This window comes from Phacochoerus africanus, chromosome 7 (genome assembly GCF_016906955.1).
Source record: "Phacochoerus africanus isolate WHEZ1 chromosome 7, ROS_Pafr_v1, whole genome shotgun sequence".
NCBI classification, from domain to species: Eukaryota; Metazoa; Chordata; class Mammalia; order Artiodactyla; family Suidae; genus Phacochoerus; species Phacochoerus africanus.
The window spans coordinates 78,871,262-78,886,714 of NC_062550.1; the positions used below are offsets into that span (position 1 = coordinate 78,871,262).

Genomic DNA, 15,453 nt, shown 5'->3' on the forward strand with positions numbered 1-15,453 from the left:
TAGATGACTCAAATTCATATTCGTAATGTAGAGAACATCTTAAAATAAGGAAAGTACAAATCTGTGATACAATTTATTTTAAAAAGTTAGCAGGGAGCTTTTTATATTTCTAAATAGAGAAAGGAAAATTTAGATTAGACAAATACATTAAAAAATTTTTATATCTGTACTGATTATCTGAATTGGAGATATTTTTCATGAAAATAAATGCCAGCTTTGGTGAAGAATGAACATTTAGCTGTTCATAGCAGTTATCTGGCCCTGGTGACACTGTTATCCTTTATCCATATTTCCCAGCACAGACCTAAAATCACTTTGATTATAATAAAAATAATACACATTCACCATAGAAAAATTCGAAATATGGATAGTCATAAATCAACTTTAGAAAAAAAAATAGTGAATAAGAGGATGGACTCAGGGTCAGAATCCTGGAGTTCAAAACCTGGTGTGTCCACGAACTAGCTGTGTGACATCAGGCTGATTTGCTTCCCTCTCTGTGCCCTGTGTACCTCATTTGTAAAGTGGTAATAATAATGCATTTCTTACAGGGTATATATGAGTATTAAATTAATATTTGTAAAGTGTTCAGCATAGTGTCTGAAACATATTGGGGGCTATATAAATGTGTTTTAAGTAAGATATATACACTCCTCTTTAAGCAAAACTTTTATCCTACTACATCTTGTTCCTGGTTTTTCATGTATGTCGTAATCATTTTCCACATTTTTTATTTTTTATTTTTTTGCTTTTCTTAGGGCCACACCCACGGCACATGGAAGTTTCCAGACCAGGGGTTGAATTGGAACTGCAGCTGCCAGCCTACACCACAGCCACAGTAATTCGGGATCTGACCTGTGTCTATGATCTACACCACAGCCCTCAGCAACACGAGATCCTTAACCCACTGAGCAAGGCCAGGGATGGAACTTGCGTCCTCACTGATACTAGGTGGGTTCTTAACACTGAGCCATGATGGGAACTCCTCCACATCTTTAATATATTATACAATTTAGTTATGACTTGCTAGAGCTATTTATTGAATGCTTAATTCAAAAAATTATATAACCTATTATTATACTTTTAGCTTTGTTAACTAAAACAAACAAATATAAAAGCTGTGAGTCAAGTTTATTCTGTCTTAGTGAGTACGGTAGCCCATAAGATAGCCCCTAAGGAGCTCTGAGAAATTCTTCCGAAGAGGTAAGGGGGGAGATCAGTATATATGAAATTCTGGCGACGGGGTAACATGCATTCATGCAGCACTGCATATCCGTCAAGGCTGCTCCTCGTCACAAGGAAGAGATGTCTTAGTTAACAGTTTCAGTGCTTTTCTAAGTATGATAAGATGCAAGAATCAGGTTCACAAAAATTTGATCCTGCAAATATCCATCTGAAGGTCTCTTCTTCCAGTTTTCCCGGAGCACAGAGTCCCTCATTCCTGATCTCCACCCTGAACTTCTTTCAGGGTGTGCTGATGCTCAGCAACTGTCGTGGCTGGTGACTTAATTTGTGTAGAATTCATGTAGAACCATATGATGAGTGGCAGTCGACGTTCTTCATTTGGCAGTTTGTTTCCAGCTTTTTTTTTTTTTTTTTTTTTTTAATGGCCAGACACATGGCGTATTGAAGTTCCTGGGCCAAGGATCAAACCCGTGCCTCTGTAGCGACCCGAGATGCTATTGTCTGAGCCTTAACTCACTGTACTATGGCAGGAATTCCTAGGTTTTTATTTTTTAAAATGCATCATGATGTGATTCACATATCTAAATCTGTATCAGTCATTGTACAAAGTGGAATTATAAGATATATACAAATATACACATTTGTAAGCATTTTTAAATAAATTAACAAATTACTTTTTCAAATGTCTCACTAATTTTCTTCCCCAGATGCGTGGATAAGGATTTTTCCACCCTTTTTAGACCTTGGTTCTTAAACCAACTGTTTTACTATGTTGGGAAAGGTTTTCCAACAGAAACATTTCATTTTTCAAATTAACATTTTGGGTTATATTTTAATCTTTTTTTTTCTAGAGATTGAGTATTTTAAAGTCTTCATTACACTTACTCGAACAGAGAGTTGGAAGGAATTTAGTGATGTTAATAACAGCTGTGGGCTTAGAATATAGCTTCGAAGAAGTGTGTGGCCACGTTAGCAGATAGCAGAGGCCTGAGCTTGATGGTCTCTTTGTGCTTTAACCTAAATTATACTTAGAGGATGTCTGTGGAAAAGTGCATGATACAGGAGAAAAATGAACCATAGGTCGTCCATTCAGCCTGATATCAACAAGCACAACACTGTGCCAGGCACTCTGCTAAGTGATGTGTGTGTGTGTAAAAATAGAAATATATGTAGTATATGTATTTTATATTATTTTCAAGTTTTCCTAATAACTTTGTGGCACAGGCTGTACCATTGTCCCAATTTAAAAGACCAAGAAACCGAGGCACAGAGAGGTTTTAAAATTTGCTCACGTTTCCCTGTCTAGAAGTGGCAGAGCCTTACAATTTAAACCCAGGCAGTCTGGTTCAGACTCTTTGCTCATATTGCCTTTACAGATTCTTTACTCCAGAAATGCAAGACTAGATGGAAGACATAAATTTGAGGTTTGGGGAAGATTGCCTTACAAAGTGGAACTCTACATGGAGCCTACATCATGGTGTCAAGGATTGAGAAATAGTAGCCTTGTGTAGGTCACCTGAAGACTTAACAAGCCGAGTATGTAGGGAGGCCTGGGTTCCACTAAAGGCTGGCACAAACTGATACACAGAGCAAACAGGAGCAGGATGGAGGAATGGATGCCAGGGCTTGACCAAAAGCAAGTCTCAAGCCTATGAGTTACTCAGAATCCCAGGGAGAAAGCCAGAGAGCCCAACCCTATTTCTGCCTAAGAATTTTGAAGGAAATTATCTTAAATGATGGCTGTCTTCCAATCGTGTGATTGAACACTCATTTATTTTTCACTTTGACATGTTAAATCTAAGACGGTGGCTGTGTTTTGTGATCCCCTGACCCCATTAGAAAAGTAAGCTCTATATCTAAATTAAGAGTATCTTCTGAATGAATCGCTTATTCAACAGAAAATTTCATGGCCCCCTACTGTGTGCCAGTTATGGTCCTGCTGAAGTTCTGGAGATTCATGCCTAAGACAGACGGAAGCCCTGTTCTTAAGGAACTTCTAGTAGGAGGCAAATAATAGGCAAAGACATAAGATAATGGGTTATGTTTTGTATTTTGAAGTGATAACAATGAGATATCATCAAATAACTGCTTTGCAAACTCCTCAAACCCCCCAAATGGCAAGTCAATGCCACTCCTCTCTCTGAAAGAGAGTAAAAGGTCTTCTCCTCCAAAATTAGCATGTAGTGGCAGAGAATGTCACAGATCCTGAGGAAAAATTTGCCGTGAAAAGTCACTGCTATGATTATGCATTTTGGGTAAAAAGAAAGTATAGTGCCAGCTTATAGATTAGAAAACTAAAGATTTATCCAAAAAATATGTCAATTGCAATGTAAACTATTGAGAGCAATCTGAAGAACACTATTCAAAATGTTTCGAGACCTAGATTCTGGACGTAATTCTGCCACTGATGAGCTGTGACTGTGGGGGAAACCATTTTCTTCTCTGTTCTTTGATTTAACTAGACATAAAACTACAAAATATATGTCAGGATAAAATTGGATAACAAAGCTTGCATGAAGCTGATTTGTTTTGCATTAAACGGTGTCTATGTTTTAAGCAGTGGTAACTAGGTCTGGTCTAACACCTGCATAGGCTTCAATTCACAATGTCAGGATTTTGCCAGTTTTTCCAATTTTATTTAACCAAGCTTATTATTCTGTGTGAAAATAAATCACTGCCGAAACATTTCTTCTATTCCAGTTACATTGATAAGAAGCCATTTGAGAACAGCTGTGTTTCATTATTTATTTTTATTCAATATTTAATTTGGAGAAAACCAACAGTATAGAAGAGATGGCGGAAATAGAAATGCTCTTTTCTGGAGCAATCATCATACTTGTTATTGACATCAGATACTGGGCAATTTAACTTGTCAAAATAATACATTCGCTAAGGAATCCAAGCAGCCTCTAGTCAAAAATGAAAGCTCACTTGTACAACAAGAGATAGTCAAATCAGTGTGACAACATGGGAAACCTATATTTTCTTGCTGAACATGATCTCCTATAATCACAACAGAAAGCTGTTTCACCAGGTGTTACCCAGAAAGGCATTGGTAGGTAATATTACCTGGATCAGTTTTTCTATGCTGTGAATACCAATGTAATCATTTGCTTGGGTTATTGTATTTTTCTCCAGCATCAGTTTATAGATGAACCAAACCCTGGGTCTTATTTTCAGGATATTTCTCCTTTACGTTGTTTCAAGCAGTTAACAAATACATGTATTGAAGGAGTAAAAGTTGTCATGGTGATTTTAAAAAAATATCCACATGGCGACATTCATTCTGAAAAGTGTTTCTTCTTTGGCAGGGAAATAGTTTCTGTAATGTGCATACAGCTATTGCAGTAAACTGCAGTGGTAGATATGAACCATGTCTAATCTGAGCTGTGTAGACTGAGGAATTCTGCTGTTAAGCCTTCAGCTTTTATTGGTTCACTATGTTGTCAATGTATTTTGTACATTCTCCTCTGTAAACATTGCAGATCAGAGAAATCAGTTGTATGAGCTAAAGAAGGAGTGAATGCATTTTAATTTACTCAGAACATCTACAATTTAGAAAGAAATTTAAAAAATATTTATAAGCAAATGGCTTATTGACACCCATTTTCTTGTCACTTTATCAAATCTCTTTTTAAGATAAAGACAAAATGTATAAATAAAAACTGTGAAAGAAGTGATTATATATCTCTTCCCCCACCCAAAGTCCCCATTGTTATAAGGAGAGAAGCTTGTCTTTTGAGACAGTTCTGCCAGCCTTTGTGCTAAGAAATGTATTGCAGTAGTTTAAAAACATGTGATAATCTCACACTTTCTTTTGGGGGAAGTCTTTACTTGAGAAAAAGTGTAAATGGGCTATGGCATCATTTTGTAAGTCATTTACAAAAGTTTGCACCATTTTACCTCTTGTCACACGGAGGAAATAAGGCATAATTTTCATTTTGTCAGCAAATCACTCTATGACAGGCACGTACCTACATAGTATATACAGCAACCTTCTCTAATGGATTGCAGGTCCCACATGAGAACTTGCAGTGGGCTCATTAAAATTACAGCAACGGAAAAAGCAGAATAAATTGCCACCAAGTATTTGACTGTGACATTCCTATGTATTTCTTCTTGACATGCCTATGGGCATGTCACTGTAAATTGTCCATGAGGATCACAGTGACAGCTTTATGGACTAAAGTTAGAGACCCATCCTCTCACTTGGCTAAATGGTGACAGCCTAAATAAGAAGAACATAGTGAAAACAGCTTATCTGTAGCTTGAATAATTCTGTTATGACACATTTTAGGCTTAGACTATCTCAAGTATCTTGGGATTTTGAAACAAAAAAAAGAAAACGAGAAAGTGAATATCATGAAATGATTCTTAATAGGACAAATGAGAAGGCTTTTCACTCTGAACAGTAGCACATGCAGAAATGGTATTATCCACCTTTGAGGAGCATTGAGAGCATTAGTGGAAACCCCTAGCCCAGTGACTAGGGTACCTAAGAGACTTCAGAGATATTTCATTACTCCTTCTTTTCTAGAATTGCCCCTTTTTTCCTTTACCAACGCATGTGAAGAAACTCACCAACAGCAACCACCGTAGTTAGTGAGGAGGAGCGGAAGCTTGGGACACCTGAAGAATCGAGGGGGAAGTGGAAGGTGGTCTAGGCTTTGAAGGAACCTGGGATGTAGGTTAAAATTGGGGTTCACTTGGTGCGTTTGAGGTACCCTGGGGGAACAGCGGAGGTTGGAGGCTGGCTGGCTGCAGAGAGCTTCGATGTGATGGGTCCAGGAGACCGTGGACTTCACATTCTAGGCACTGGGGGAGTTGTTGCATAATTTTACTTGCGAGAATAATGGCAACATTTATAGAGAGAAGTTTGTGTGGAGAGGAGCAGTGTTCAGAGATAAGAAGGTGAGTCTTTTTCAACTATAGGAGATTTTAAGAGGAAGAGGCACGGAGGAAAGGTTGGGGCTGTATATGTCACAGACATACGCATAGATAGACATAGATAGACGCACACAGAGAGGGATATACAAAGAGATATAAAGGAGGGAGGGGGGAGAGAGAGGGGAAGAGAGAGACTAACAGAAGGAGATGAAGAGAAGGAGGATAGGATAAGAGGGGGAAGCACAGCGTCTTAACTAACTTGGGCGAATGCTCACATTGAGCAGATAGGAGGAGGCAAGACCAGTAAAAGATAAAGGGACATCGAGGGAAAAGGAGAGAGAAGAAGAGAGAAGATTGTCACATGTGCTGGGAGAGCGGTGACATCTCCTACCAGGTGCGGTCACTGTATGGTGACCTTAACTCACTTTATTTTAATAATAATCCAATGAAATACTATTGCCAAATTCCAAACCAGAAAAGGAGGCTTCGGTTATTACATCAGGCTATCCATGCAGTTTTAAAGTGGCAAAGTTGGATTTGCACCAAGGATTATCTGACTTCGAGTTCTGCTTTTATGATGACATCCCCAAGGCAAGAGTTCAAAGAGGAAGGTTTTAAGTGGTTCTAAGAAGATGCACAAAAAAGAAAATTAGAAGTTCCTGTCATGGCTCAGTGGTTAGCAAACCCGACTAGGATCCATGAGGATCCATGATCCCTCGCCTTGCTCAGTGGGTTAAGGATCTGGCATTGCCATGAGCTGTGGTATAGGTTGCAGACACGGCTCGGATCTGGCGTTGCTGTGGCTGTGGTGTAGGCCAGTAGCTATAGCTCCGATTAGACCCCTACCCTGGGAACCTCCATACGCCACAGGTGCGGACCTAAAAGACAAAAAAAGAAAAAAAAAAAGAAAATTAGACAAACCCATTGGCTTTGATAGTTAAGAGGTCTTTGGTGAAGTTCAAGAAAATAGCTTCAGTGGAGAGTTGAAACGATTTATTGCATAGGAATTAAGGAGGAGTTCATGGCTAGAAATCAGAGGCCGAGGTCCTATATTCCTCTGGAGAAATTGGGCAGTGCACAGGAGAAAGAGTGGGCCTTTGGTGTCTGAGGTCAGAGGAGAGTTTTGGGTAATGATATGGAGAGCATATTATCCTCTTTGCAACTCATGTGAGAATATCTTGGCAAGATGGGAAGAACTTTTCTGAGAAGATGGTTAAGAGGAAGCCGCTGGAGCTTGGCTAGGCTATGTTTTATATTGAAGTATTTCTTTTTCTTTTTCTTTTTTTTTTTTTTTTTTTTTTTACTCTGCAGTATAAATGTGAGAGAAACAGGAAAGGCTGGTTTCAGCACTTTCTAGTGGAAGGATTTCCAGGCAGGATGCAGTGTCTGGGGTCAAGGAAAGAGACTGAGAAAGAGATGTGTTTAATAGAGTTTTGTTTTATTTAGCCTTTTTATAAAAATGAAAATCTATTCTTTGTATTGCATGACACCTCCTATTATTCTCACGCATTTCAGTAAAACTACAAAAGTTAAAACATGCTTGGTACTATTAGTTGTTTTGTTTTTGTTTTTTTTTTAAATAAGATTTATATCAGTGTTGGTAGATCACTGAGGTAGTCACCCCATAAGGAGGAGGGCCCATGTTCATGAACATTTAATTTGTTAGGGTTGTTTTGTATGGGTTTAAGATTAGAATAGTTGAATTAATACATTTATGGGTTTGAAGAAGGGAAGGGTAGGGAGCATGAGATCAAAGGTTCAGCATGAGATTAGACTTGAAAAATAGGTGTGAGGAAGCAGGGCTAAATGTTGGGCTTGAGTTAGGTGAATGTTTTGATTGAACAAGTGAGTAAAATGATTGTCACGCAGCAGAGAAAGATAGTTTTGAATGCCACTGCATTAGTTTTATATATTTTTTGGCAACGGTGCCATTTGGGATAGAAATGAATAAAGTCTAGGGGTATATTTAGGTAAGAAGAACTATATACTATGCTTAAAATTGTGTCAAGTGGATAGATGCCAGTTTTATTAAAAAAGAAAGTCCTACTAACTAAATCTATGTCTTAGGGCATCTAATTCAAGTATCTATGTAGGTGTCCTTATTATCTATAAAATATCTTCATTTTTTGCCCCTGAGACTCTACCTTGCTGGAATCATCCAAATGTGGTTCATCCTGCCAATAACTACTTCTGGATTTTGCTCTTATGGGCTATATCAGATAGGTTTTATGGCATTCCTCTACCCATTGTCCCTTGGAAGAGGAATTTTCTTTTTTTTCTTTTCTTTGGTCTTTTTAAGGCTGTACCTGTGGCATATGGAGATTCGCAGGCTAGGGGTCAACTTGGAGCTACAGCTGCCAGCCAACACCACAGCCACAGCAATGCCAGATCCGAGCTGCGTCTGTGACCTACACCACAGCTCATGGCAATGCTGGATCCTTAACTCACTGAGCGAGGCCAGGGATCAAACCCGCTTCCTCATGGAAACAAATAGTCAGATTTGTTTCTGCTGCGCCACGATGGGAACTCTGGAACTTTCATGTTTAAAGTTCCCACTGAAGGGATGGATCTGGGAGCCATGGTTTTAACCAAATTGTCTGAGTCTGCCCTGGGTGACAGCGGGTTGGCGTATGGGAGTCCCTTGATGTGTGACAGCTAAGCTGCACTTACTTAGTGACTTATGATCCGTGGCCTAGCAAGAAAAGATGAGCTGGGCCAATATGTCTCGCCCTCTAGAGAATCTTATTTGATAAATGCTGTGACAAAAATCTGCAGGTGGTTACTGAAATGGAAAGAATGTCCCAAAGTTTACTTGTGGCCATAATAGTGAGATCATCATGCTTCCAGGTCCTGTTTCTGAAAGGACTTTGAGAAGTAATCCTAGAAATCTAATTTTAAAGATTTGTTTTTTTTAAAAATGCATTAATGCTCTGGCTCATGGAGAAAAGGGTGTAGTGTACTTGCTGAAGGAGCTGTGAGATGTCTTCACATTTAAACAGTCGGAACACTGCTGAAACTGAAACAGGAACTGTCTCGCCTCTGACGGAAAGTGATGGTGCAAAGAACCTGTAGAGAGACTCGGGCTGAAACATCCTGTCTCCAAGAATCTTTTATCACTTTCTTTACTGAAAAACAAGGACTGTATATTAGTATTTCTTCAATATAGAATTATTTCTATTTTGAAGCAAGAAGAAATTTTTAGGGGTATGAAAAAATGCTGAAGAGCCATTAAATCCCCAATTGGCAGTTTGTATTCACTGCATAACCTCGAATATTTTATTAGCAATGCTCGTCTGCTTTTCAAAATGCCATCTTACTACTCAAAGTAACCTCTAACAGATATGCCAGCAGAAAAAAATAAAGTTTCTATGTGGTTTTTAAAGAGGATAAAAAATTGCCACTCCTGGTTTTGTTTTTTTTCACTCTGTACATTATTCTTACTTCATTTCATCCTTGGGAGATGTAATAAGGCCAATTAAAAGTATATGCAATTTTCTGATGTTGTAAAGGATGCATCGGTCTGAGGGAAGAAAGTTCCCTTAAGGTCTCAAGGTAGTTGCTAAGGGCAACCAACGAAGGGGTTGTGAATTAATTGGCTTGTTCCTTTCAAATATGACATTCATCAGATGGGAGGAGGGAAAATTAAAATAGTTTCTTAGGAGAAAACCTCTCTCTGTGTTCAGGAGATTCTTAATATGTTTGTAGGCTAAGGTGAATTTATGGGCCTCTTGGGGGGTCTCCTTGGGTTTTATGAGAAGCAGTTCTGAAGAGAGACCTATGGCTTGCTGGATCAAGAAAGAAAACCACAAAGTATGAGATGACTGTTTAAAAACAGATGATGACAAACTTCTGGGGTCAGGCCAAAATTAAATAGCTTGGAGGACATTTCTCCTTAAAGCCATGGGGACAATGTCAATCCGTGGACATTAGTTCTGCTTTGCTTTCAAAAAGTTTAAAGAGCATCTGCTTAAGTAGTGGTGCTTATTTTAGGTTAAACTTCACCTATTTGCATAATATATATGCTTTTCATGGGAACAGGATTTGGAATCTTATCCTCATTTATTTCAGCAGTGTTTAGGGCTTGCAATCTAGACCAAAACCAAATCCATGAATCTGCCATTAACTGGTGCTCAGGCTTTTTAAATCGCAAGGGTGTTCTGTCAAGTGGCTCTTTAAGAAGGTGTGTGCATATACTGTAAGTCAGCTGGTGGAGACTTCTATACAGTGTTTTGCAGTGTCATGTGTATAATGACTCAGGTGACGAATTCTTTTAAAATCCATTTTTTAAACAGATTTCTCTCCTGAAATAGATGATTACTAATGCGATATGATAAACTACTCTCCAGTTTTTGTTTTGTTTTGTTTTTTTGCCCTGCCTGTGGCGCGTGGAAGTTCCTGGGGCAGGGATCAAACCTGCACCTCAGCAGTGACCTGAGCCGCTGCAGTAACAATGCTGGATCCTTAACCCTCTGTACCATAAGGAAATTTCTGTCTTCAGTTTTAAGCAGTGGGAGGCTTATGCTTAATTTGGTGCAAAATTATAAAAACCTCATTAGTTTACTTTTAGTAATACAACCTGATAAAATAAAGATTAAAATTAATATATTAGAGTACTAGTAAACTGTAAACTCCATGAAGCAGAGGCTTTGGTTATTTTTACCATTATCCTCTGAGCTTTGAACAGTTCCTAGAATTTAGAATTCTAAATATTTCTTTCTTTCGAGTGTTTCTGTTTTGTTTGCTCACTTGATTTTTTAGATTCCACCTATAAGCGAAATCATAAGGTATTTGTCTTTCTCTGTCTGACTTATTTCATTTAAATAATACCTCCTAGGTCCATTTCATGTCATTCCAAATGCAAGATTTCATTCTTTTTATCAGTGCGAAATTTTTAATTATATATATATATGTATATATACACATATACACACACACACACATACCATATTATACAAACACCCCCCCCATCTCTTCTTTGACCATTCATCTATGGATTGACAGTTGGATTGCTTCCATATCTTGGCTATTGTAAATGATGCGGCAGTGAACAAATGAACATAGGGGTATGTATATCTTTACAAATTAGTGTTTTTGTTTTCTTCAAAAAATGCCCAGAAGTGGAACTATTTTTTAATTTTTTGAGGAACCTCTATAATGTTTTCCACAGTGGCTGAACCACTTTACAATCCCAGCAGCAGTGCACAAGGGCCCCTTTCTCCACATACTTGCCGATACTTGTTATCTGCTGTCTTTTTGATAGTAGCCGTTCTGACAGGTGTGAAGTATCTCATTGTGATTTTGATTTATTTTTACCTGATGATTAGTGATGTTGAGCATGTTTTCATGTGTCTGTTAGCCACCTGCATGCCTTTGAAAAAATGTTCAGGTTTTCTGCTCATTTTTTAAAAAATGTATTGATTTATAGTGTCATATGAATTTATGCTGTACAGCAAATTGACCCAGACACACACACAAACACACACACACACACACACACACGGACACACACACACAGAGACACACTGTTTTTCTCATATCCTCCTCCGTCTTGTTCTATCCCAGGAGAGCCGACACAGTTCCCTGTGCTGTACAGCTCTGACCATTTCTTTAAACAGGTAGTTTTTTCATGTTGAGTTGTATGAGTTCTCTGTATGTTATGGATATTAACTTCTTATCAGCTAAATTGTTTGTAAATATCTTCTTCTGTTCAACAGGCTGCCTTTTCATTTAGTTGTATGGTTTCCGTGACTGGGCAAAAGCTTTTCAGTTGAATGTAATCCCATTTGTTTATTGTCACTTTTGTTTCCTTTGCCTGAGGAGATAGATCCAAAAAATATATATATCATTAAGGCTGATGTAAAATAGTGTACTGCCTGTGTTTTCTTACAGGAGTTTTGTAGGTTCAGGACTTATATTTAAGACTTGAATCCATTTTGGGTTTGTTTTTGTGTATTGTGTGAGAAAGTGATGCAGTCATATTCTTTTGTGTGTAGCTGTCCAGTTTTTCCAACACCATTTATTGAAGAGGTTGTCTTATTCCCATTGTATATTTTGGCTCTCTCATAGTTTAATCAACCATATACGTATAGGTTTATTTCTGAAATTTTGATTCTGTTTTATTGATCTGCCTGGCTGTTTTTATACCAGTGCTATGTATATTTTTGGGTTAATTTAGCTTCGTAGTATAGTGTGAAGTCAGGGAGCATGATACCTCCAGCTTTATTCTTCTTCCTCAATATAGTTTTGGTTATTTGGAGTCTCTGTGTTGCTATACAAATTTTAGAACCGTCTGTTCTAGTTCTATGAAAAATGCCATTGGTGTTTTATTAGGGATTGCATTGTATCTGTAGATTGCCTCGTGGAATATGGTTATCTTAACTGTATTAAGCCTCCCAATCCGTGAGCATGATAATATCTCTTTCCATTTGTTTGTGTTGCCTCCTTGTTTCTTTCATCTATGTCTTATAGTTTTTCTAGTACAGTTCTTTTACCTCCTTGTTTAGATTTGTTCTTAGGTATTTTGGAATGCAATTATAAATGAAATCATTTTCTTAATTTATATTTCTGATAGTTTATTGTTAGTGTACAGAGATGCAACAGATTTCTATACATTAATTTCATATCAGGGAGATTTACTGAATTTATCATTTCTGATTTTTGGTGCTGTCATTAGGATAACATGTGTCTTAATTCATTTTTATCTTTACATGTAAATAAAGTAAATTATCTCAATGATAAAGAAAAAACTTTCTTCATTTTTTAACCCCCCCTTTTTTTTTGTTCAGGTTGTGTGACTTCTACTACTCCGTCTTCTGGATTGCTGATCTATTCTACGTTATTATCTAATCTACTCTTGATTCCTTCTAGTGTACTTTTTATCTTGGTTATTGTATTCTTCAGCTCTGTTTGGTTCTTCTGTTTGTGCTGTCTAACTCTTTGTTAAACTTCTCACCATGTTCGTCCATTTTCTCCTGAGTTTGTTGAGCTTTTTATTATCATTACATTGAACTCATCACATAGATTGCTAATTTAAACCCCTGCACTAATAGGCTAGATGGAAGATTGCTAAATGGTGCTTGCTGACAGCAGTGTCCACATCATAGAAGCTACCCCAGATGGCTGTCACTAGTCTCTCTGATGGTCCCCAGGAGAGTCCCAATTGCCTCCTGCTTGTCTGGGAGGCTCTTCAAGATCAGCAGGTGGGTCTGACCCAGGGACCTTTCAAATTACTGCGTACGTGCTGGGTCTCAGAGTGTGTGAAATTTTTGCATGCACCCTTTAAGAGCAGATCCTCTACTTCCTATAGCCCTCCAGCTCCCCTGAACACAAGCCCTCCTGGCCTTCAAAAGCGGTGTCTTTCCTGTGCAGCACCAATGGGATGGGGAGCCCAGTGTAGGGCTCAGACTCCTTGCACCTATTGAAAAACCTCTGCAGTTGTGGTTATCCTCCAGTTTATCAGTTGTCTGCTCAGGGGTGTGGGTCTTGATTACACTGGGTCTCTGTTCCTCCTACCATCTTATTATGTCTTATTACTTCTTTTTTTAATCTTCAATTGTAGAAGATCTTTTCTACTAATATTTGTGCATTCTCATTAATAGTTGTTCTGGAGTTCCCGTCGTGAATCAGTGGTTAATGAATCCGACTAGGAACATGAGGTTGCAGGCCTTGCTCAATGAGCTAAGGATCCGGTGTTGCCATGAGCTGTGGTGTAGCTCGCAGACGAGGCTCGGAGCCACTTTGCTGTGGCTCTGGCGTAGGCCAGCGGCTACAGCTCTGATTAGACCCCTAGCCTGGCAACCTCCATGTACCATGGGTGCGGCCCTAGAAAAGACAAAAAAAAAAAAGTTGTTCTATAGATAGTGGTGATTTTGGTGTGCCCATGGGAAGAGGTAAACTCAGGGACTTCCTTCTCCACCATTTTGGCACCAATGATTATGAAAATTATTTTTAATTTCATAATCTTTTTAAAATTATATAAATAGTTCATAGAGAAATGTATAAATGATTATAGGATTATACCTTTATTTGGAAAAGATAAAACCCCAACATGTTGCAAATTTTATTTTTAGAGATCCATGTCGATCATTCAGGGTATGGGGACTTCACTAAATGTGCTTAACTGAAATTTTTCTTATTATCAAGAGAGAGTTCATGTGGTGAGCAACAGAGATGAGATGAAAAAATCCCACTCTTAGGCAGATTAACAGATGTAGCTGCAATTTGGTAATGGGGGGCAGTGGTTTTCCTCGTTACTCCTGTAACGTGGTCCCTTTCTCCACGTTAATGATTTATAAGGAGAACATCACATGCAAATGAAGTAAATGATGAGTACGTTTTGAGAGCCACACATTAGGATCTTTGAGAAAGACCAGGTGAGGAGTCTGGTAAAGGTTTGAGGAATAAGTACATAGGGATAGGCTTTCACTTCAGAAGCAAAAGACAGTTTTCTAAGTATTGTTTGGAACTATGTGTAGCTTTCCTGCTGACTGGGGAGCCAGAGTAAACAAGCAAAATGTTTTGAGTTACCTGTGTTACCTGTTTTGTTTTGAAGCCATTGCCTAATTGAAAGAAACTCCAGGCCTCAAAGAATATGGACTGTATTTATTTGGTATAGGCAGCTTTGTAAAATTGGCGTGGGTATCTAGCAATGATAACAGCCAGTTGTCACAATTAATTATTTTCCTTGACTTTTACCAAGGAATTTGAGCTCACCCCAAAGGGCTTAGAATAAATAGAAATTAAAATCTCTACTCCTTATGACTTCTAATTATGTTTGTTTATGTAATGGTTTACTCTGCCTGTGACTTGTTTTATAAAGTGCCTCAAATCTTTTCTTGAAAGATGTCATGGCATAAATAATGATTTTTAAAAACATTGTTAAGCCCTTTACCATTCAGAAAGTTATAAACCCTCAAATATTAAATGGGGAGTTCCCGTTTTGGCTCAGTGGTTGACGAGTCCAACTAGGAACCATGAGGTTGTGGGTTCGATCCCTGGCCTTGCTCAGTGGGTTGAGGATCCGGCGTTGTCGTGAGCTGTGGTGTAGGCTGCAGATGCGGCTTGGATCCCGCGTTGATGCGGCTTGGATCCCGCGTTGCTGCGGCTCTGGTGTAGGCCTGTGGCTACAGCTCCGATTGGATCCCTAGCCAGGGAACTTCCTAGCCCGGGAACTGCCGTGGGAGTGGCCCTAGAAAAGGCAAGAAGACACAAAATATATATATATATATTTAATGGGGTGAAATATGTAGTTTCCTGAAATGTATAGTTTGGATCCAAGCATGTTTTGCTCATTTAAACAGTAACAGATTTCGGAGTTCCCGTCGTGGCGCAGTGGTTAACGAATCTGACTAGGAACCATGAGGTTGCGGGTTCGGTCCCTGC

At 38.6% G+C, this 15,453-nt stretch overlaps 1 protein-coding gene across 2 annotated transcripts in view; it reads left to right on the forward strand.

The window, feature by feature from the left end:
* Positions 1–15,453, forward strand: part of TMEM117 (transmembrane protein 117) — a 483,071-nt gene that overhangs the window by 169,365 nt on the left and 298,253 nt on the right. The window lies entirely within an intron of this gene.